Source organism: Squalius cephalus (assembly GCF_949319135.1).
Source record: "Squalius cephalus genome assembly, chromosome: 2".
NCBI classification, from domain to species: Eukaryota; Metazoa; Chordata; class Actinopteri; order Cypriniformes; family Leuciscidae; genus Squalius; species Squalius cephalus.
The window spans coordinates 29838230-29860241 of record NC_137123.1 but is presented as its reverse complement, the minus strand read 5'-3'; the positions used below and the strand labels follow the sequence as shown (position 1 = coordinate 29860241).

Here is a 22012-nt window from a genome sequence, read left to right as displayed (position 1 = left end):
AGAAAATAGCCCAGACGGAATGCAAGATCAATGTGCAGCCATTTCTACCAACAGATATTAACAGACTACATATAATATAACTTCATAATGCACAAAACTAGCAGGTTTTTTTTTTTTGACACCTATTTTTGAAGCTGATCAATTTGTTTTAGTGATTCTTAAAGCATTATTGCAAAGTTGCCTTGATCTTTTAACATATAAAGTTTTAAGTATAAATTCAACATGTCGAATCGGCCGAAAAAAAGCCGACGAGGACCAATTTCAGCCGGTGGTGCGGAACACACTGAGAAAACTTTGTCGGCCGACACACAAAAACTGCCCGGTGGTGTGTTCCAGGCTGAAGAGGTCTTTGTACCATTAAAACATCCTGCAAGTATCAGAGCTTATAACATCCTCCTCATTATAAGCAACGTATTTAATCAAGCTCCAAAAACAGCTCTTTGGATATTGGGGTACTTGTGATGTCACATGGTCAAATGCATTTGCATATGCCTGCCGCTAGAGAGCAAGACACTGACGAATATTTTTACATCATTGCACCATAGGCCCCACCTACTGCCGTTCAGTCGCTTAACACCGGATGCGAGAGTCACGTCAAAAGCAAATTGAACCCATTGCAATCACTGACTGTGTCTACACTGGATACCAAATTCAGATGTCTGCTCACTTTACTCCACACGCTTGAGTCTGCCGACAAAAGGACAAATAGAAGAGTAAAGCGTAAAGGAACGTTTGCTTTGATGGGTGCAGTTTAAACGGCTCTGTACAGATTGCAGAAGGATACCAGCGTCAGGAACAAGTGGATGGCTTTGTAATGGCGTCATGGATCGCTTCTGAGGATTATAGGTTTGTTCAGAGAATTTGACTGCGAACTCTCCATTACACTGTGCCTGCAAAGAAACTTTTGTTGACAGCTGAAGCAAACAAGCCTTAAAGGAGCCATCCCTTAAAAATAGTTAATTTCAGACAAAGGGTCAGAATGAATTTTGAAAATATATATATATTTTTTTGTATATTTGTTTTGTTTTTTGTGCAAAAATAATTAACATTATAAGTGAACCTCATATATATATTTACATATATATATATATTTATTATATGACCCCTCTAAAGCACTATCAGTGCTACAGATGGTGGCACCAGCACCTGATTTGGTTGCTCTGTGGGGTGGGGGGATTTTAGTCATAAAATTACTATTGTTTGTTTTGCATTAATAAGTGCAGTAACTAATGATATTACATGTTTATTTCTTGAAAATGCACATATGAAAGTAAAGCACTGAGCTTGAGCTGAGATTGATATAAAAGTAACTTTTTAAAAAATCACCTTATTTTCATAGAGAAAAAACGACAACAATCTTTTCGGCCATCTCAAAATACATTTAAATTGGATAATATTTAGAGCTTTGAAGTGCTGGGAAAAGTGTGAAGCACTTGAACGTCATTGAAAAGTGCTTGAATTTCACTCTCAAAAGATTGTACGAACCCTGAAATGAATAATGTAGAAAACATTCAAACATTTTGCCACAATATAATAGTTTCAGTTAGCTTTTCTACATTAAAGGGGGGGTGAAATGCTCATTTTCACTCAATCTCCTGTTAATCTTGAGTACCTATAGAGTAGTATTGCATCCTTCATATCTCCAAAAAGTCTTTAGTTTTATTATGTTTATAAAAGAAAAGATAGGCTGTACCGAGTCTTTCCGGAAAAAACCGAGCGTCTGGAGGCGGGCCGTGTGGGCGAAGCCAGAGCCATAGAGAGAATCCGTCGATCTGGGCTTTGTTTATAAAACATTCATCGTCGAAATGCAGGGAACAAACAGTCTACACAACTCGTTTCTGCATCCACTGTTCCTAACGCTGGGTTCTTTGGTAAGCTTTCCCTCACATCCAAAAACACACTTTGGAGACACTATGCAGCGCTGCCGATGATTTCCTGTTGAAGAGCGTTGAGGTGCGCGGTCTCGCTCTCCTCTAGTCGACGTGTGCGCGGCCGCGCTTTTCCGGGAGAAATGCTCATATAAGGAGTTCCACTCTGGTCTACGTCATTAGATCCACGGTCGAAAAAAAAACAGCCGAAACTTGTACCAACCCGGAAGTAAGATTTTCGGCACAGAAATTCTCCGTTATTCGTCCAAAATATTTTTAAAAAACTTTGGCCATGTTAAGCATGAGAATCCATCTCTTTAACACTGTAAACAACTCTGAATACATGAAACACCATTGTACCCCCCCTTTAAATCCATGGTGAATGTTAGTGATTTGTGGACTGAAAAGCCTTCTATAACTTTCGTTTATGGTTTTTCACGTTAGCGCTGTTTGATCTGAGATCTATCATGGTTTACAACTGAGAATTCTGCGCTGAATTTGAATGCTTCACGCTAGACCTCGCAGGGATGTTATTAATTCTGCAGAGAATTCAAATTCTTTCTCACTGGATCTCCCAGTGCTGTCACGTGATCAAGATCGGGCCGCGAGTTAACGCCACACTGTCTAATATTGGTCCGAGCTGAAAAACAGACCGCGCTGCGCAGCTAAGACGAGAAGTGCAGTTTCGTTCCAATTTCATTTAGTTTGTTTTTTGATGTTTTTCATATGCAACATAAATGCCAGCTGTTTTTAGTTTGACAAAGTGGTGGCCGCACCAGTGCGACCTCTAACAAAATTTACTCTGACCGGCAAGAAAAAGGTAGCAGTCTGGAGCCCTGAATAATTTTGAATGACTAGTTTATTAGTCGACCATTCTGCCCATCTCTATTCATGGAATGAAATTAGCAGCTAATGAAAAAAGCTTTAGAGGGGAAGTGGGGGATTTCAGGAACAGACATTTTGTTCTTGAAGTTGCCAAATCTTGTGATGCAGACTTCTTGGGTGAGCCCGGTTTAAGAATAGATTTGAGCATTTTTGTTTTTAGAAGGTGCTATTTTAAGGCTGCAGTTCTTCCCCAGAACCATACACTGACAACCAGAGATGGTGCCTTTGGTTTGTTCAAAGAATGTTCAGGGCAGAACTGTCTGAAATGACCTAAATAAATAAATAACTGAGTGCTAAAGTTTTTGGATTTGTATACAGATAAGATCATCTAAATAGTACTGCTATGCTAAATGATTATTTATCAGTTATGAATGGTAATATTTCATAATATTTATAATAAACAATAACAGCAATAATAATATTTATTACATGTTAATAATATTAAAATAAATATAATTAATACAAAAATATAAATATAATACAAAAATTACGTCATTGCGGTGTGGGCGGTCGTGCGCGTTGGGTGTGCAAGACCCCATTTCGCTTGTTGGTGTGCATGGCTTTTTTTGTAACAGCGCGCGGCGCCGCATCCGAAGATGAATGACTTCGAGCCGAATCTGGCCGAGCTCGAACTTTTCACCACACCGGCACCCAGTTTGCACGTCTAAATTAGTTGCTTACATTTAAAAAAAATTAGCATACAATAGCATAAAAAAGTATTTTTAATGAACATAAAGGTCTATGTTTAGTAAAAATGTTAACGAAACTTAATGACATGTTTAGTGAAATTAGAAAGTATGTAAGAGATCGTTAATTTAGTTATGTTGTATACACATTCTCATATCCATGTATTTTGTTTTATTGTCACGAGTAATAATCTCAGGGTTTACTGGGTTTTACACAATTCTTTTTGTAGTGTGGTATTGGTGGTGGTGTACTAAAATAAATATTGTCACGTGTGTATAGCTTTCTTCTTCTCACTGCTGATTCCTGATGGTTTAGAGGACAATTACTCGAGTCGCCCCCTATCGTTTCAAAGAATAGTACAACGGCAAGCGCGTCAAGTATATATGACTCGTCCGTTTGGGGAGGTGTGCGTGCAGTCTGCGGAGACTCGCGCTGAGGAGCCAGGCGAAAGTATAAACAAGGCTTGAGGCGCCAGACTGGACAGAAGCGAAGCGAACTCCGCGAGCGACATTGCGCGAGAGAGACCGAGTGTGTCCGAGAGTACGCTCGACAGTGCAGTAGCACCTCACTGCAGTACATGAGATCCAGGGGGCGGAGTTGGATCCAGATCTAAGGGGTGGAGATTGGTAGGTTTAGGGGTGAGTTTAGGGATCAGAGGGTGGAGATGGGATCAGTGGGTGGAGTTGGGAAGGTTTAGGGGTGGGTTTAGGACCAGGGGGTGGAGATGGATAGGTTTAAGTATATGTAAGGTGGGAGGAGTTGGATCTGGATCCAACCCCTCCCCCTGGATTTCGTGATCTGCAGTGAGGACCATCTCCGACAGTGCGCGAGAGAGACCGAGTGTGTCCGAGAGCGCGATCGACAGTGTGCGAGAGAGACCGAGTGTGTCTGAGTATTAGTAAATTGGTACATGGTAATATGTAATTACTATATAAGTGGCATGGAAGTTCGATAAATGGACAACAATATAAATAAAACCAACAATTAAATTCTTACCACTGAATTAGCAGACTGTGATTTGAATCAGATAGACAGAAGATGAAAACACTTTCTTGTCTGTCCCAAGTACCACGACAAGGGGAATATTTTTCATTCTTTACTCTAAATGTCTCTAAATGACTCTGAAGAGAAACTTCACTATATGCTCGGAAAGGATGAGCTGCAAAATACCTTACACACCATACGAGGTGGTCAATCCATTGTGCTTGTTTTTATTTTATTTTATATTGTTTTTATATTTTATATACATTGTATTTATAATTAACATTAGGATAGATATTATCTTCTGTTATATTTATTATTATTGCTATTATTATTACCTATTATTTGACTGCGCGAGACTTGTCTTTTGTGTGCATGTGCTTGTCAAATAATGTCAAACATTTTGTTAAAGATTATAACATCTTTGACAAAAAACAAAAAAACAAGTTTGTGAGTGTGTGCATCTGTGAGTGAGAGTTTGTGAGTGTGTGTGTCTGTGAGTGAGAGTTTGTGAGTGTGTGCATCTGTGAGTGAGAGTTTGTGAGTGTGTGCGTCTGTGAGTGAGAGTTTGTGAGTAGTTTGTGAGTGTGTGCATCTGTGAGTGAGAGTTTGTGAGTGTGTGCATCTGTGAGTGAGAGTTTGTGAGTGTGTGCATCTGTGAGTGAGAATTTGTGAGTGTGTGCATCTGTGAGTGAGAGTTTGTGAGTGTGTGCGTCTGTGAGTGAGAGTTTGTGAGTGTGTGCATCTGTGAGTGAGAGTTTGTGAGTGTGTGCATCTGTGAGTGAGAGTTTGTGAGTGTGTGCGTCTGTGAGTGAGAGTTTGTGAGTGTGTGCGTCTGTGAGTGAGAGTTTGTGAGTGTGTGCATCTGTGAGTGAGAGTTTGTGAGTGTGTGCGTCTGTGAGTGAGAGTTTGTGAGTGTGTGCGTCTGTGAGTGAGAGTTTGTGAGTGTGAGTTTGTGAGTGTGTGCGTCTGTGAGTGAGAGTTTGTGAGTGTGTGCGTCTGTGAGTGAGAGTTTGTGAGTGTGTGCATCTGTGAGTGAGAGTTTGTGAGTGTGTGCGTCTGTGAGTGAGAGTTTGTGAGTGTGTGCATCTGTGAGTGTAGTGTAGAGAACAAGTTCTGACATTCAAACAAATTCTGTTAAGTATTCTGATTTGTATTTTTCTTATTTATTTATAAATTATTTATTGTTCAGACAGCTCAGGTCCCTTTAAACAAAATATACATCTTTTTGTGCACTATTTAAAAAAAGCCTATATATTTGGCAGATGTAAAGCGTCTGTATGTTTTTTGTTTTTTTATTACTTTAACAGCTCAGGGATGTTCAAGGAGCAACCTGTTTGTGCACTTTGCACTGTGAATTTGCACTGTCAGTTCTGTTTTTGAATAAAGGTTTGGAAATTAATGTTTTTATCCGATTAATCGAAAAAATAATCGACAGATTAATCGATTATTAAAATAACCGTTAGTTGCAGCCCTAATAACATTAAATAATAATGAATATTAAATAATAACATGTATTATTATATTAATTATATTAATTAATTTTTAATACTTATTAAACAATAATGATATGTAGTAGTTATAATAATAATAATAATAATAATAATAATAATAATAATAATAATAATAAAATAAATAAATAATTATAATAGTTATTGTTGTTATTTAAAGGTTGCAGATTAAAACTCATATTGGGGGAATTGTTGAGCTGAAGGGCATTAAACTGCCAATACACAAATACAGTCCCATGCTGCACAGGAATCCAAGTTTGTCAATCTCTCTCTCTCTCTCTCTCTCTCTCTCTCTCTCTCTCTCTCTCTCTCTCTCTCTCTCTCTCTCTCTCTCTCTCTCTCTCTCTCTCTCTCTCTCTCTCTCTCTCTCTCTCTCTCTCTCTCTCTCTCTCTCTCTCTCTCTCTCTCTCTCTCTCTCTCTCTCTCTCTCTCTCTCTCTAACGTGTCGTTCGGTTGTGTTCTGGGGTGCCTGACAGCAGCATGGCGACCATATCCTGTGCTACCACTGCTGATGGTTCCCAGATGGCTGTAGAGAGCACTTTCTCTCTCTTTCTCTTTTCTTTATTTGGAATGAAGCCTAGTTATAGGCTTGAGTACATTGAGAGGAGGTGTTGGAGAGAGAGCGAATGAGTAGGCTGCAGGACCTGCGCTGGAAAACAGAGCCGCGTGGGATTGAAGAATCAGTTTTGGCTATTGTAGTGACACTCCAGAATGACTGACATAATAATCCAAATTTACTCTCATAGACATGCTATAACGCGTGCACTCTGAGCATTACATCAGCTGCATCAACAGTGCCACGGCAAAAGGAGTTATACTAAATTTGAGTACGTTTAATTGAATCTGATTATAGTGTGTAAACTTCTGTAGTGAAATACATCAGACATTGGACAAGGACAAAACTTTATAGTGTGCATGTGTCAAATGCATGTGTTTGCGACTGCTATCAAGTAGAGTCAGGATCTTGTAAGGAAGGACTCACACGTTAATGATTTGAATCACCTGTGGTTACTGAATTAAAGGGATACTTCACCGATTAGCATTAAGCTTTGTATCAGTAGAAACCCGAAAGTATTTTCGAATGACCGTGCTTCCCTCCCTCATGACCCCCTGAGACGAAAGATTTCTGTATTGTGTGTCTGGAAAAAAAACTCAGATGACACAAAAATCGTCATCTTGTGTCATCGGAGGCTTTTTTGGCCAGAGGCTAGAGACCACAGCCAGTAGTAGGAGCTAGTTCTGCATGTTTTCAACCCGCCCATAGAGGGTGGTATCTCACGATAAAATGGCGTCTTTTCAGTTTTGAGTCAACTAGTAGCCTAGTTGTATCATTTCTTCCGATACTGCCCTCTGTAACCGGCAGGCGTGGCTTGGGAGTGGCACGAGATCTCGCGAGACTGAAATGTGATGAGATTTCTCGTCGAGTGAAAAGCTGTCTCGTGATAACGCCATGATGGAGCGTGAGGGTGAAATTAGCATAGAATATGGCACCGGTACATTCACATTACATGCCTCCACTGTCATTTTGCTGTTCTTACAAAAAAAAATTAAACGTAAACGTCTGCTCTGCTCATGCAGCATGAGTTGCAGTCACACACATTGCAGAACGAACAAATCACATTTCACTGATCGCATGAAAATGGGGAAGGATTCGTTGCACAATAAACCGTCTGATAAATGTCATATCTTGTAGAATGCGCGCTCAGCACCGCCGCTGCCTTTACACAGAGTACGTGCAATCGCAAATCCAAAAGTGAAAATAAAACGTGAGCTCCTTGGTGCGCGCAAATTAGGCTGCATACAATAGCCCGTCTCCCAATATCAAACCTATCTCTGGACTGTGTAGTTGTGGCTCTGGTTTCTGTTTTGGTCTCTGTTTGCACTTTGAATATTGAGATAGTAGACTACTGTAACGTCTGAAGAACGACAGGCAAGGGAGGCTCCGTTTCTGAACTTTTAATCGGAACGCAAGAACAACTGTACGCAAACGCACCAGCCTAACTCACTCGCCCGTTTTTCTCTACCCGGCCTTTTCCGAAACTCTCCGCCTTAAGTGCAAAATAAAACAACAATTATAAAGAGTCTGTGCGCTGCAGTACTTTGATTATGGTTGCACTTGCACTTATTGTTTGCACTTAATAAGACTGAGAAAACTGTTATTTATTTTTGTTATTTATATTGTTTTTATTTCTATGTTCAATTTGTGGAAAGGAGTTCAATCAGGAGGTCACACACAGCCTCAATCAGAAGTTCTGGAAGCTCATAAATTAAGGTCTGTAAAGTAAGGTAAAGTAAGGTCTGAAGAGACTCATATGAAATCATACAGGAGAGAAGCCAGTCAGTTGAGTTTGTGGCAAAAACATTTGCGGTGCTTGTATATTGTTGTCTTTCAATGCATATGATAATTCATAGTCATAAAGTAGAACTGAAATAACATTCATTAGGCCCCATTTACACTGCATGGTTCAAGTGACCCAATTCCGTTTTTTTCCTCTCATGTGGCACAGATCGGATATGACCGGTGTAACGTGTAAGCAGGAAAAAAACGTATGCGATTTTCTCCGATCGGGTTTCAGGCCTCATTCATATGTGGTAATAAATCGGATATGAATCGGATACGTGCATTTGCGTCTGCCATGTAAGCAGATGTCGCCTTGGCTACGGCAGTTCATTGGAACGAATGTCTTTAATGCGAAATCTAGTGTATATATATCTATGGACCAGTCTGCGTACACGTCACACAGCAGGAAGCGCCCGCGCCCTCAGATCACTTGGACGTGGGTGTGTTATAAGAGGTAAAAACAATATAAATACTGTTCGTTTTCTCACACAAACCGCTCGTTTCGTGTCTTAGGCCATCAATGTGTACTTACGATGGGGAACTGTTTAATTTGGACGATGGGGAATTGTTTTAATTTGGACTCTGTGCATGCTCTTTGAGACCGTGACCATAGACCTGCATGATATGACTGTCAGACAAGAACAGTTTGACCTAAAAATATCAAAATTGAAACTACTGCTGAAAAAAAGACACCTACATCTTGGATGCCCTTCAGGTAAGCTAAAACATACCAAAATTTTATTTCAAAGTGAACTATCCCTTTAACAAATTGAAACTTATCGTAAACCTATTCGTAAACCTCGTAAATCGTTACCTATTTTTAAATATGGTTTGGACCGGTTATGGGGGGGTTGAACCATCGAGGTGGATGAGGGGCTCCTGGTTTGGACCGGTTATGGGGGGGTTGAACCATCAGGAGGTGGATGAGGGGCTCCTGGTTTGGACCGGTTATGGGGGGGCTGAACCATCAGGAGGTGGATGAGGGGCTCCTGGTTTGGACCGGTTATGGGGGGGCTGAACCATCAGGAGGTGGATGAGGGGCTCCTGGTTTGGACCGGTTATGGGGGGGTTGAACCATCAGGAGGTGGATGAGGGGCTCCTGGTTTTTGATTTGGCTGTGGATCTAATGGCCTAAATGCTTCCCAGGTTCTCCTTGTCCCTACTTAGGATCGTAGTGGGCTACTAGTGTGTGTAGGAGGGGTCAGGCTGGAGACAAGCTGTGAAATGCCGCCGCCGCCCCGTGTAATTTCTCAGGTTACCGTGAGTCTGCTGTGGCCTGGCTCACATTGGACTGCCCTTCCCCCTCACTGCGAGCGTGTGTGTATGTGTGTGGAGGGAGAGAGCTCTCAGCGACCAGTGTCCTGTGAGAGTGCTCTTTTCTCCTGATTGCATTAGAAGGGCTGCTCAATGTGGCTTGATATCTTCAGCCTGCCATCATGCCAACAGAGATACAGCTATACAGTATACAGTGTAAGTCCAAAAGACCTCCAGTATAGACCATGCAGTGCTCAGGCTCGTTTCTGAAGTGAATGCTCTCCACTCGCAGTGCTGATTCGGGATGTGTTGTTTCCAGTCTTCATTTGACTTCTGATTTACTTGTTTGTTCCACAACCTTCATCGTCCTTTTCCCCAAGAACTTTGGATTAAGTTTCATTCCGCTAAATCTGCTCTGCTCTCAAGGTCAGTACGGGTTCCTTTCATTTCCTCATTGCACGTTTTGTTGATCTTACGGTTCTTGGAGAAAGACACCTGGCTTACACTGCAGATAAGTGGCTCCAGAGTTTCTTCTGAAGTCTCTATACGAGTAGGTGCTGGTAGCCTGCAGGTTTTGTAACTGTAAATGCTGAGAGGGCATGCTTGACTTTGGAACCTGAACCCTTCACTAAGGTCATATTATCTGCTTGATGAAGAGCATTTACTTATTTTTCATCAAATTTAAATTCACTTCTGCAGATTTGTCTGAAAGCTTGAACATTTTTCAGGTAAATTTTTACAGCTTTATTTGACAACTGTAAGTGAGTGATTTGCAGGTTGATTTCTCTAAAATATGTAGACACTATCAAACCATTGTTATTTGCTTGCGAGACTAAAACTGCAAGTGGCTCAACCAATGAGTTTGGGGCAGGACTGTCTGTTTGACCAGCCAATGGAAACCTGTAGGGAATGTTCAATGACGCTAGATGAAATTACAGTTCTGTAAATTATTAATTCTGAGTTTTGTCTCCTTTTAGAATATTTTTTTTTTTTTTAAGTTGACATGAAATGAAAGCATTTTCCAATGTCCTTGTTGTGAATGATTGATCCATGCATACATGATTTGTTTTTTAATTGTTTTTTGATCCTGTTATTTTTTATTAAAATAACATAACTCGATCGATCTTCTGGTGAAACGACTTCTCTCTGGTGGCGAATGCTGGACTTCTCCAATCATTTAGTCTGCTTAAAACCGTACCCGGACCGTTCTTAGAATTTACTGCAAGCTCACATTCAGGTTTGCCTTCATCCAATCAACAACCGATGGATGGATAAGTCCCGGCCCTACATTTTTTTAATTATTAATCATTTTTACTCGGATGTACATCACAATGTTGTTAGTTACTTCCATCATGTTGCATCATGAAAAAAAATAAAAAAATAACTTGCAGCAGTCTTTTGTGTTTGATTTTCAGGGTTCCCACGGTCATGTAAAACTTGAACATTTTAAAATCGTGGTTTTCAGGGCTAGAAAAATTGAGGAAATTAATAATATTTGAAAGTCATGAAAATTTGTTTCATATAAATAATTTTAGTTATCACTACAAAACATTTGTCTGTGGAAAGTTTCTCTTTGTGAGTGCTGTTGCTATTTTTGATGCAAAACAGGAAAGTAAAGTCTTGGAAATATCATGGAAATTCGTTAAAGGTGTGAAAACTGGATTTTGTGGTATGCATATTTACAGCCCTTTCTAGCTGTTATGGTTGCCTTTGGTGTTCTAGATGTAGCGACACAAACTGAAAAATTCAGAAAGTCCTATGAGAGTCATGAGGATTTTATACCTGACACTAGAGTTGGGGAGGTCACTGTGCATTTTGGGCCCCTTTGACAGAGTGTTTGGTACTAAAGAAGAGGGAATTGTTTGGGCAGGCTGTCGGACAGACCTAAGCAGTACTCCAGTCATGTGAACAGAGGCTGCCCAGGCCAGAAGAATGTGTTGAATGTGAATGACGCAGCTTTGACGAAGACATGTGACTTTGAGAGCGATAGATAGAAAGGAAAGAGGAGCGGGGAGGAGAGCAGTTGACTCATGCAGGCAAAGTGCAACCCCGCTGACCTTTTTATGCTAGCGTAACCATCGCCCCCTTGGATCAAAGAGCAGGGATGGAGGGAACTGAAGAAGAGAGGGGCAGTGAGTGAGCCTGCCCTGTTTGCGTATTTGTTGATGTCATGCCCCTTTGTTTCTCTCCATCTTGGTCAGATGACTAGCCCATGCCTTACCACTTGGTGTTCCACAGCTAGTGCTTAGACGTAATCTATAACCTTTGAAATGCCTTTTGGATGGCCTTGTAAAGGGTACACACACTCATAAAGACACTTGCAAACTTTTGTGCCTTTGTTTTTAAATGCCAACATTGTTATACGTATTAGTTGCAAGTAGTCAGGCATGACAGTGCTTATTTCAGACTGATTTATTTATTTATTTATTTCTACATTCATAGAGGCATCAGAACCAAATAAAACACTGCAAAACAGAGAGCCTCATTGCTTGTATTGAAATTATTTATTTTATTTATTTATTTTATTTAATATTATTTTATTTATTTTGTTTATAGTTGTTTCATTGCAATGACCATGTGTATGACTGTTTGGAAAAAAAAAAGTTAAAATTCATAAAATTGGTGATAATTGAAAGAAAGGTAGGTCTCTCAAGAATAATAATTGTAAGTGTTTTTTGATATTATGAGATATTGTAAATTACCAAAATATTGTAGAATATTGTAGAATTTCATTATATCGGGCATTTTTGTTTTTATTCAGTTAGGATAGTGATATGGGAGGGAGAAAGGGAACAGAATTTTATCTCGAGTCACCAGAAGCACGACTGGACAAATCGACTTAGGCATAATGCACTTTTTATCTTTTTTTTCTTTTTAAATATGTCACTCACCCCTACAACTGCTCTGTAATCTACTCCAACATACTTTAAATGATATTTTTTTAATTATGGTACATGCCCAAAAATGTTAGTATGACAGCACTTTGTAAGAGAATTATATCCACTAGCTGAACTGAAATGTCTTTGTATCTAGCAGAAACCTGAGTGAAACTTTACATTGGGCTAATAGCTATTGATCAGTAACCTGGTTTCTACTTTGACAAGCACAATATAGTGCAACGTCACAGTTTAGTTGTCCTTTAGAAGTAGAGATCGACCGATATTGTTTTTTTACATTTCTTTATTAACAATATGTGCCGATAACCGATATTTATTTATTTATTAGCATATTTCTGTTTTTGACAATTATAACAGCACTGAACTGGACAAACTGTTTAACACTTTTAAAATACTGTAATTTCTGCAATTTCACTCCATCCTTGTATACAAAACAAAAAACACGCTTTTAAATCAATAGTCTGAAAGAGTGCATATATATATATATATATATATAGTGCACTGTCATTGTATATATTTTTTAATAAAATCTTCAGGTATATATATAAAATTAAAAAAAAACAGGTAACGAATATATAGGATGAAAAACAAACCAAAAAAGCATTAAATATTCTAAACTGCCTGAATAAATAAAAAACATAACTACTTTAGTGTAGCTTAATAATCCCAGTTGCACTCTGACTAACTTGATCACATCTGATTGGCCATTGTGTTCATGCGCTCAAAAGATGTTGTCAGATGTCTGTGATTGGTTCAAAGCTTAACACTGCCAAAGCCATGACACAGCCATGTTTAGCGGGATCCGTGAGCTAGTGTCTGTGTGCGAGTGGTGGTGACGTTTCAAACGCGTCGAAAGCAGCGAAGAGTTGTAGTCCACAAAGTGCTCTCACACAAAGTCTAACTTGTACCCGCTAAATTGTAGCATTCTTTACACGAAAAGTTATATAAAAAATTCACAGACAACATATGTTCACATTCATGGCACAATTCAAACGGGACCAGAAAATAATTATTTTCTCCCATTCATTTGCATTGACGATTTTTCAACCTAGAGGTCCAGTGGGGTTAGCGGAAGGGGCGGGACTTACCAGCTCTATTAGTGGAACTGCAGAACGGCAGGCATCGTCACATTAAATGGTCAAATAAATCTTTGGTGGGACAAAGATTAATTTTGTCAGCCGCTAAATTATTTTCAATTCAGGAAAAATCCTGAATATAGTGTTCAAAAACATAAAATATATTGTATCACATATAATATTTCAAGTTATGTTTACATAATTATTTTATATATATTGTTTAAATATATTTGCTCCCTCACTGCAATTGACTCTTTTGCCTCTTATACTGTATATTTCTAAGAAATGTTTTTTATACTTTAATGTGACATCACTGACAGACTTTCTCAAATATTCTCTAATCATAAACAACTCATTATTCTTCTATCAATTGATTAGATTAGCTCCATTCCCACCTCCGCCTCCATTGCCATATGCTCATTAGGAGATCACAGCTATGCACCTGTAACTAGTGATTTGCAGGCATGTTTTCTCCCAGTCTGCTCCTGAACACGATGTTCTCCTGTAGGGGGTCACTGCTTCTAATGGGCTGAAATCATGTCTCGTACACACACCTCTCACCCCTCACCACCTGCTTGGACTTTAACAAGACTGTAATTTATGTGTGTGCACAGCCACATAAAAAAAAAAAAGAAGTGGTTTGGAGAGGTTTCTTTTTTTTTTTCATGTCTAGCTATTTATATGATTTAGGAATGATTACATTTGTTTAAATTATTTTATGTCTGATGATTATGATTTGGGCTGTTTATAAAACAACCCAATTTGGAGCATTTTTGCTTTTGGTTTGTCCCATTTTGACCCAGTGCTGGGTTTTCGGGTTGGTTTAAATGTTTGGCCCAACACGCTCGGCTGTTTTATTTAACTCAACTATTATTTAAAAATTACAATACTGCTAGGTTAAAATTAACACATATCTCAGAAATGGGCACAAGTATAGGGACAAAAATGTGTAGGCTATGTGTGTGAGAGTGCAGAAAATAACGATAACTCAACCGTTATAAAGTTAATGTATACTGTGTACTTACAAATCATACTGCAAATAATATTGTCTAAACTGCACAGACCTTTGTAGGCTCTCTTGATGTAGGATGTCTTGATGGCAGCGTTCATTAAAGGATGTCTCAATATGTTCAAAAGTCATTCAGATCCAGTTCTGCTGTACAGATGTGGATGAGATTTCAGTAGAAAAATCTGGTCACAAGTCATCTGTCTCTCACAGTCTTTTGGGACACTAATGCTCAAGGTTAAACAAGTCAAAATGACTTGCAACATGTCATGCATTGTATTTACCACTTAAGAAGTCTTCCTTTGCTCCAGAGTTATATGGAAGTCATAAATAACTAAATGGAAAACACCAGAGCTGGTGTTTTTTTGGGACTTATCTAATCAGTGCCAGAGAAATGTGTGAAGGATGCTCTGGGATGCTGCCTCTTTTTCCTTATCTCCACTATGCCATGGGTCCATTTCCTGTACCACTGTCTTCTTTAGGTATATTGGGACAATTAGATTTGGCCCAAATAAATTCTAGCCTGTGCACTAAATGTGATTTTCCTGTGGTTAGCATCGGGCTGAGATTGGATTATGTTGGGTGACTGGGATGACATTATATGTTATCACAAGAGGCTACTGGAGAGAAGTGAGAAAGACTGCAAGTGTGTAACACACACACACACACACACACACACACATGCACGCACACACGCACACTCAACTTCTATGAATTCTGCTTGCATTCTGATCTTACATACAGTAACTATAGTTATCTCATAGATCTTATATCTGGATTCTGTTAGTATTTCATTTGCAAAAAGCATAATTAACCATTCGGTATTTCCTAGTGGGGCTTATTTATATTTATATTATTTTATTTTTGTACAAATTTTCAGCAGCCATTACTCCAGTCTTCAGTGCCACATGGTCCTTCAGAAATCACTCTAATATGGTTTGATTTGGTGCTTAAGAAATATTTCTTATTATGATCAATGATGAAAACAGTTGTGCTGCTTAATTTTTTTCTTTCATAACTTTGTTCAAATTAACATCCTTTATTTGAAATAGAATTTTTTGTAACTGTTGTAGTCTTTACTTTCATGTTCGATTCATTGAATGCATCACTGCTGAATAAAAGTGGTAATGTCTTAAAACAAATCTTACTGAGGCCAAACTTGTGAACGTAGTATAATACTTATTATTAATTTATTATATTTAGCATACTTTTTTTTTTTTTTTTTTTTACCCATTACCCATAGCATAGTACTTACATTCAATTACGACTTTAAAAGAGATATCTGGAACTTTATATGCAGAGGCTTTGCATCAGCAAGTTCTTTCTAATTGGTATGTTGTGTTTTGATGTGTATGGGAAAAGACCCAATGAGCTTATTTTGCAATCCTGGCGGAGCTACAGAGCAAAGAGTCTCAACAGGCATCACTTGGGTGACTGCGACCTTTCTTCTTCACTGTGTTGAAAAGGGTGTTGTTGTCCTCTAAGGGAAGGTGGAGTGTAGGAAAAAGAAGAGAGGGAGAAAGGGGGGAGAAGGAGGCCTCTCGTTATTTTCAGTCTATTGTGTCTACTTCCTGTTGGTCATGGGTTATTGGAGTAGGGAGTTGCAGACTAGCAATGGAGCAAAAGTGAGACAGAACTTCCATATTTTCAGAACATCAACAGCGCAAAGGCAAGATCAGTTTGCCAAACACTTGGGATTACCAACAATCAACCTCAACAGGTAAATACAAGACTAGCTGTTTGAATGATGCTCCTTTATGCTTCAGATTCTTTCCAGTTCTGTGTGCCATGTGTTCCCGGGCTGCCAGTCTGGTATCCTGTTTTGGAAGAGCCATAGTATTTCTATTGAACCTTTTCAATAGAAATACTATAGCCATAGTATTTCTATTGAACTTTTCCTCCAGCGTTGCTCGAAGAGGACTCTCACTTGTTCTACAGTCCATTTATGAGCGTTTGTGGTTTTGTGTGTGCATTAGAGCGCTCATCGATGTGTTTACTGGCTTTACAGTCTCGTGACCAGAAGTGGAAGAGATCGGAAGAGGTTGGAATTGTTTTTGAAATGTCTCTTATGTAACTCGTGGGCTTCCTGAGAGCAGCCATATTAAAGCCCGGTTAATGGAGAGAGGGAACCTCTATACCATTAGCCAATATGGCCATGGCCAAATCACATTAATGCTGGACTGCAGCTCTGCAGGGAAAGATGCAAATCAAAAACAGTGTCGCTCCTTCTAGTCCTGCATCATGTCTTGTGTTTTGCTATTAACTGTAGCTTTAAGTCTTGATCATTTTGATGACAGAGGTAGGAAAATCAGGTTGGGGACTATGTTGTTTTGATTAGCCGAGTTAAGATGTGTTGCAAAATGTCCAGCTAAATATTTAATGGTGTGATTGTATTTTCTACTTAATTTCTAGGGCTACTGAATGTAAGCAACTCAACTTTGAATGTTGTGCAAAGTTTTTTTTTTTTTTTAATTTATATTCATTAGTAGTAGTAGTTGTAGTAGCATAAATAATAATTATATAATTATAATTAATATTCAAAATTGTTCAAACATAAGAAAAATGTAAACACAGTTTTTACAAAATATATAAAAATATTAAATACTAATATTTGAAAATATTATTATATGATTTATTATTAGAAACATATGATAAAACATCTTGCACGAAAAAGCACTCACGTGGTTGAACTAAAAATCCTTTAGGCCTAATACACTGGGCTAAATCATTAAAGCATTAGTTTAACCATGTGAGTGCCTTGGATGACTTTGTTTCATCATCTGTTAAATACAAGTGGTATATGTATATATTCCAAATTAAAACAATGGCATGTAGCCTTTAAGTATTTCTCAGTTAATCAAACATTGATTAAGAGTAATTATTCAAGGCAAGTGTTCATTAAGAAATATGTTCATGTGTTCATAAAAAAAACAAAATATGTTCTGCTATAGCTTTGTTTCAAACTATTTTCATTGACGAAATAGAGCAAAAACAGCCAATATTGTGTCTAAAATGTAAGTCACATAATATTACTTGTTTGTTGAACTGTTGTATAAAGTCAATATCACATTTGCAATTGTGTTGATATTTGGGAACATGTGTTTGTGTGATGTTGTTTAAATCTATAATATGTTATAAATATAATTTTTACCGCAGTATGTTTCTGTGAGTTTTGTTGTGTGTGCTGTTGCACTCATTTGTTATGATTTCTCCACGAGAGTCTCTCTCAAACACAGACAAGCTGCCTGAACATCAACTGTTGCGAACTTGTAGATGTCAACATATCCACTATCAATCAATATTATCAACAATTTTTGGTGACTGAAGTTTCTGGGCTTTCCTGGTAATTTTTCTTTTCTTTTCTTTTTCTTTTTTTTAAATCAGGCTACTTGTCCGGTCGGGCAAGTAAAATTCTCTTTCACTTACCCGCCCCTTCAAAAAATCCTGTTGAGCTCTGTATTAATATTGTATATAATAACATGCAATATAATATCATAAGTCAGGTCACAGAGAAATGTCTTGTTGCTAGTCCTCCTGGCTTAAAACCTGTTATTGCACAATATCTAGAGATAGATTGTGATTTAAACAGCAGCGTGTTCCATTTGCAACTGCATGTTAACCATTATTGTTTTTGCAACTTATGTGTAACAAGCTAAGGATACCCTTTTTCATTTGGAGACTTTAAAAAAGCCCCCCCTTTCCCCACCAACATAAACCAGTCTAAACTTAGTCGTGACCAACCATGTAGCGAACGAGTGACAATGGAGGAAAAACAGGATGTCTTTTTCTCAAAGTGTGTGTTGGGAACAGATGACCAGGAAGATGAAAATTGCCAGCGAAGTGGAAACTTCCACTTTTGTATCTGTGTGTTTTTGCTCAGTTGAGACCGGTTGCTCATCTGTTGTCCCACAGCCAAGCGTGATGGTAAACTGTAAATGATTAAGTCCCTCTCTGCTTCTGCTTACGTTTTTGCCCTGTTCCGCACTCTGTTTAGCTCTTTAGTTAATGTTTGAATCCCATCTAAGTGCAGCTTTTAGAAGTCCAGACATTGCATCTGTACTGGCTCTCATCTCACATTTCTTCTGCTGAAGGAGAGATAAAGAAACTAAACCAACTGTAGAGAGGAAATGAAACCAGGCCATTCCCCTGGGATTGCTGTTAAAGGCTATCGATCACTCTCTCTCTCTCTCTCTCTCTCTCTCTCTCTCTCTCTCTCTCTCTCTCTCTCTCTCTCTCTCTCTCTCTCTCTCTCTCTCTCTCTCTCTCTCTCTCTCTCTCTCTCTCTCTCTCTCTCTCTCTCTCTCTCTCTCTCTCTCTCTCTCTCTCTCTCTCTCTCTCTCTCTCTCTCTGCCCAAATGATTGATATGGAATGACCTCGACTTGAAAACATGCTGCCGTTCTTGTCCTGCGTATCTGCCACATTGGCGGTAATTTGGAAAGGGAGCCGTGTGGAATAAGAGACAGAAGCTATTTAGAACAATATCCAAGGACTGCCACAGCCGGGATGGTTTTTAAACACTATGGATGGTGGGTCTCCTAGTTAAACTGTACTAGTTTGCTTTGAAGGTAATGTTGTTGATGGAAACAGCTGGAAGTAGGACCATGTGCACTTTTGTGTACTAGACTCTCTAGCTCCATGGTTTCATCTTGCATACTTTTCAATGGATCAATAGGTGAAGTTTCACAATACCGGATTTTCCCAGAGAACACGCCACAATTGAAGGCTTAAGGTGAGAGAAATGTTATTGCATAGCTTTATTACGGAGTCATGTTTCGCCATAGTTTTTGATGCGTGTCATTTTTTCAGCAAGCATATGCACCGGTTAAGAAAGCCCTAACCTCCGTTCTCCAAGAACAACAACTGATTGTGTCAGCTGTAGTTTGTGGTAGCCTATGTACATCAGGTTTTTTATTTTGACTGTTGCAACTGGTGTTATTTTCTAGCCTTGTACATGTTATTTATTCAGCTGGTCCTGCTGCATAGGATGTTCCCTGCATTACATGATCTTCTACTGCTAAGGGCTGTTGTTGTTTCTCATAGGCTGCATTCACAGTCTGTGTTTGTGATTGTCAATGGTATTGACTCTTAAATCGTCCCGTTCATAGAACAGCTTTCAGTAGCAGCTTGAATACACTGCCTGAATGAACAAGCAACCAAAGTGAATCCCCTTTTAAATTATTGCAATAAAGTGTGTAACCATAATGACAGTGAGTGAAAGAAGTAAATATCAAAGATGGCGACTTCAATAAAGGCCTGTTCAAACTGAAAGTCTTTTTAGTCAGATACTAACTCTGCCACCCAGTCTTTTGCCACTCAGTGAGTGTAACCGCAGTAACTTCCACCTTCTGTGACATCGTGTGCATACCCTCTAAAGCAGGGATGGGCAAACTCGGTCCTGGAGGACCACTGTCCTGCAGATTTTTGCTCCAAACCTAATCAAACACACTGCATTTTCGTTTTTTAATTTTCTAAAATGTGCTGCGACTTGCATTCCAAAGCGACTTATATAATGATTTTAACATCAAATAAGCAAAAAGTAGACACTTAAAGATTTTATAGACATACTTTTCATGTCTCTGCTAGTTAATCAAAAGAGCTTTTCTTAACCAGTTATAATTATGCTAACCAAAAACAAAGAAAGGAAAATGATTCATTGCACTGTGTGTTCTGCCGTGGCTTTGTTTGGTACTATTTTCGTTGGTGAAATAGAGCAAAAACAATAAAATCTAAAATGTCCAATTGTAAGTCACTTAATATTAAAAACACCATGAAATAAAAATTGACAATTCTTATTCAATTCTTAAAAATGAAGGAATAATGCAGTAGCCTATTTATTTTTTAAATGGTTTATCCATGCACATATGTTCCCTCGTGATCTTTAATCAAAATAATCCTCCCTCCTGCAGCGGCATCTCTTCTCTGATGACATGTTTACTAGCGGTGGGAATCTTTTGGAATCTCACGGTTTGATTCAAAACGATTCTTGGGCTCATGATTCAAATATAAAATGATTCTCGAATTTTGAATCGATTTTCGATTTGCTCCAGAAACGGGTGATCTGAAACATACCTACTGCTCAGGTGTGATTAAACTTTTATTAAAGTTTTGTTAAATTATTATTAGCCTATTCAATCTCATTTTACTTCACCAATCAATTTATAATATCGTCCATTGAACTTTTTTTATTCATATTTTGAAGGATATTAGGATTCTAGTTATATTGTAATTGTTCCCCGGTATGGTTTTGCCATGTCTGCTCTGCTTATTGTTTTGCATTTTAAGGAGCTTGTTTTGCTTTTTTGTGATATCTGGCAACCCTTCACCTGGAGCTTTAATAAAGAGAGGGAAGAGTTCATAAGAGAGTAGAAGGAGAGCAGCAGTATACAAACTTAGCAGGTACTGTTATTGCCAATTGGTCAGGAGTTATTTAATAAAGTAATTTAAAATTATGCACACCTTGTAACCGTGTTATTTTACTGTAGCCTGGTGGAGGCAGACACTGCTGTCACTCAACCTCTTTTATTCCTCTCTCACAGCATTAGCACATGCTCGTCTTTTGCACCAGAGATGGTCTTATTATTGGAAGCATAGACTGTAAAAAAGATGGACAACACACTTTTACTCTCTTCCATTGTAGAACACTGGTGCACCGCTGCTCTCGCAACAACCTGTCACTCACATGAGTGACTCACATTGATCCAAAATCAATTCCCATCCTTGATTGAATCGGAATTGAACCAGGAAATCTGTATTGATAGCTGTACCTGATGTTATGTTCAAGTGTGTATTCATTAGATGCAGTTTTTGTACAATTTCAAATGAAGTTTTACCTTTTGTACCTTCTGGACTGGATTGAACTTATAGTTTTATGGTTGTTATGATAGGATTGATTCAAAAGTGTTTGTGGGTTAAGGACTAGCATGTTAGCTCTCTGGATGACCTTACTAAGGGCTTGGCTTCATATAAAAAAAAATACCATGATTGAGAATGGGTGTTCTGTGAGGGCAGGACTGCACAGCTGCCTGAATCATTCCCAAGGTTATTTGAATCAAGGTTGGGACAACAGGCCCATCCCTTCTTACATACTGACTATCTTTTTTAACTTTCTCTGTTTCTCTTTCTCTCACATAATGTCCTGACACAGAGGGGGATTTCAGATTTCCTCCCAGATCTCCCACAATACTTTGAACTTGCTGCTTTTAGAGTCCAGGTCATAGAGCATGAAGACAAGGGAGACTGAGGAATTTATCCAAGAGCACAGTGTTTTATTTCAACCTTTCTTCTGCTGGACCTTATACTTTCATGTCTTCCAGACCACAAATACTGAAAGTGGATTGCAGAATAAAGCATTCCAGAACAAAGCAGTCCAAACTTCATGTTTGGTTATAGCTCACTTCTTTTTTGTTTTGTTTTTTGTGCATATTGTTTCTGCAGAAAAAAAATTAAGCACATGGTGGCAAACTTTGTCAGGTGTTGATAGAAAACAAACCCTGCTTTTGCTCAAC

At 38.6% G+C, this 22012-nt stretch overlaps 1 protein-coding gene across 5 annotated transcripts in view; it reads left to right on the top strand.

Moving 5' to 3' along the window:
- The window catches only part of gab1 (GRB2-associated binding protein 1), an 87097-nt gene that overhangs the window by 11742 nt on the left and 53343 nt on the right, over positions 1–22012 (top strand). The window contains exon 1 of one of the 5 annotated variants that reach the window (XM_079854189.1): positions 9577–9953. The exons of 3 other annotated variants lie outside the window; for them this stretch is intronic. The gene's annotated coding sequence lies outside the window, so the exon portion shown is untranslated. Of the gene's footprint in view, positions 1–9576; positions 9954–16096; positions 16227–22012 lie in introns of those variants that run through there. One more of the 5 variants, XM_079854191.1, reaches the window with a different exon arrangement.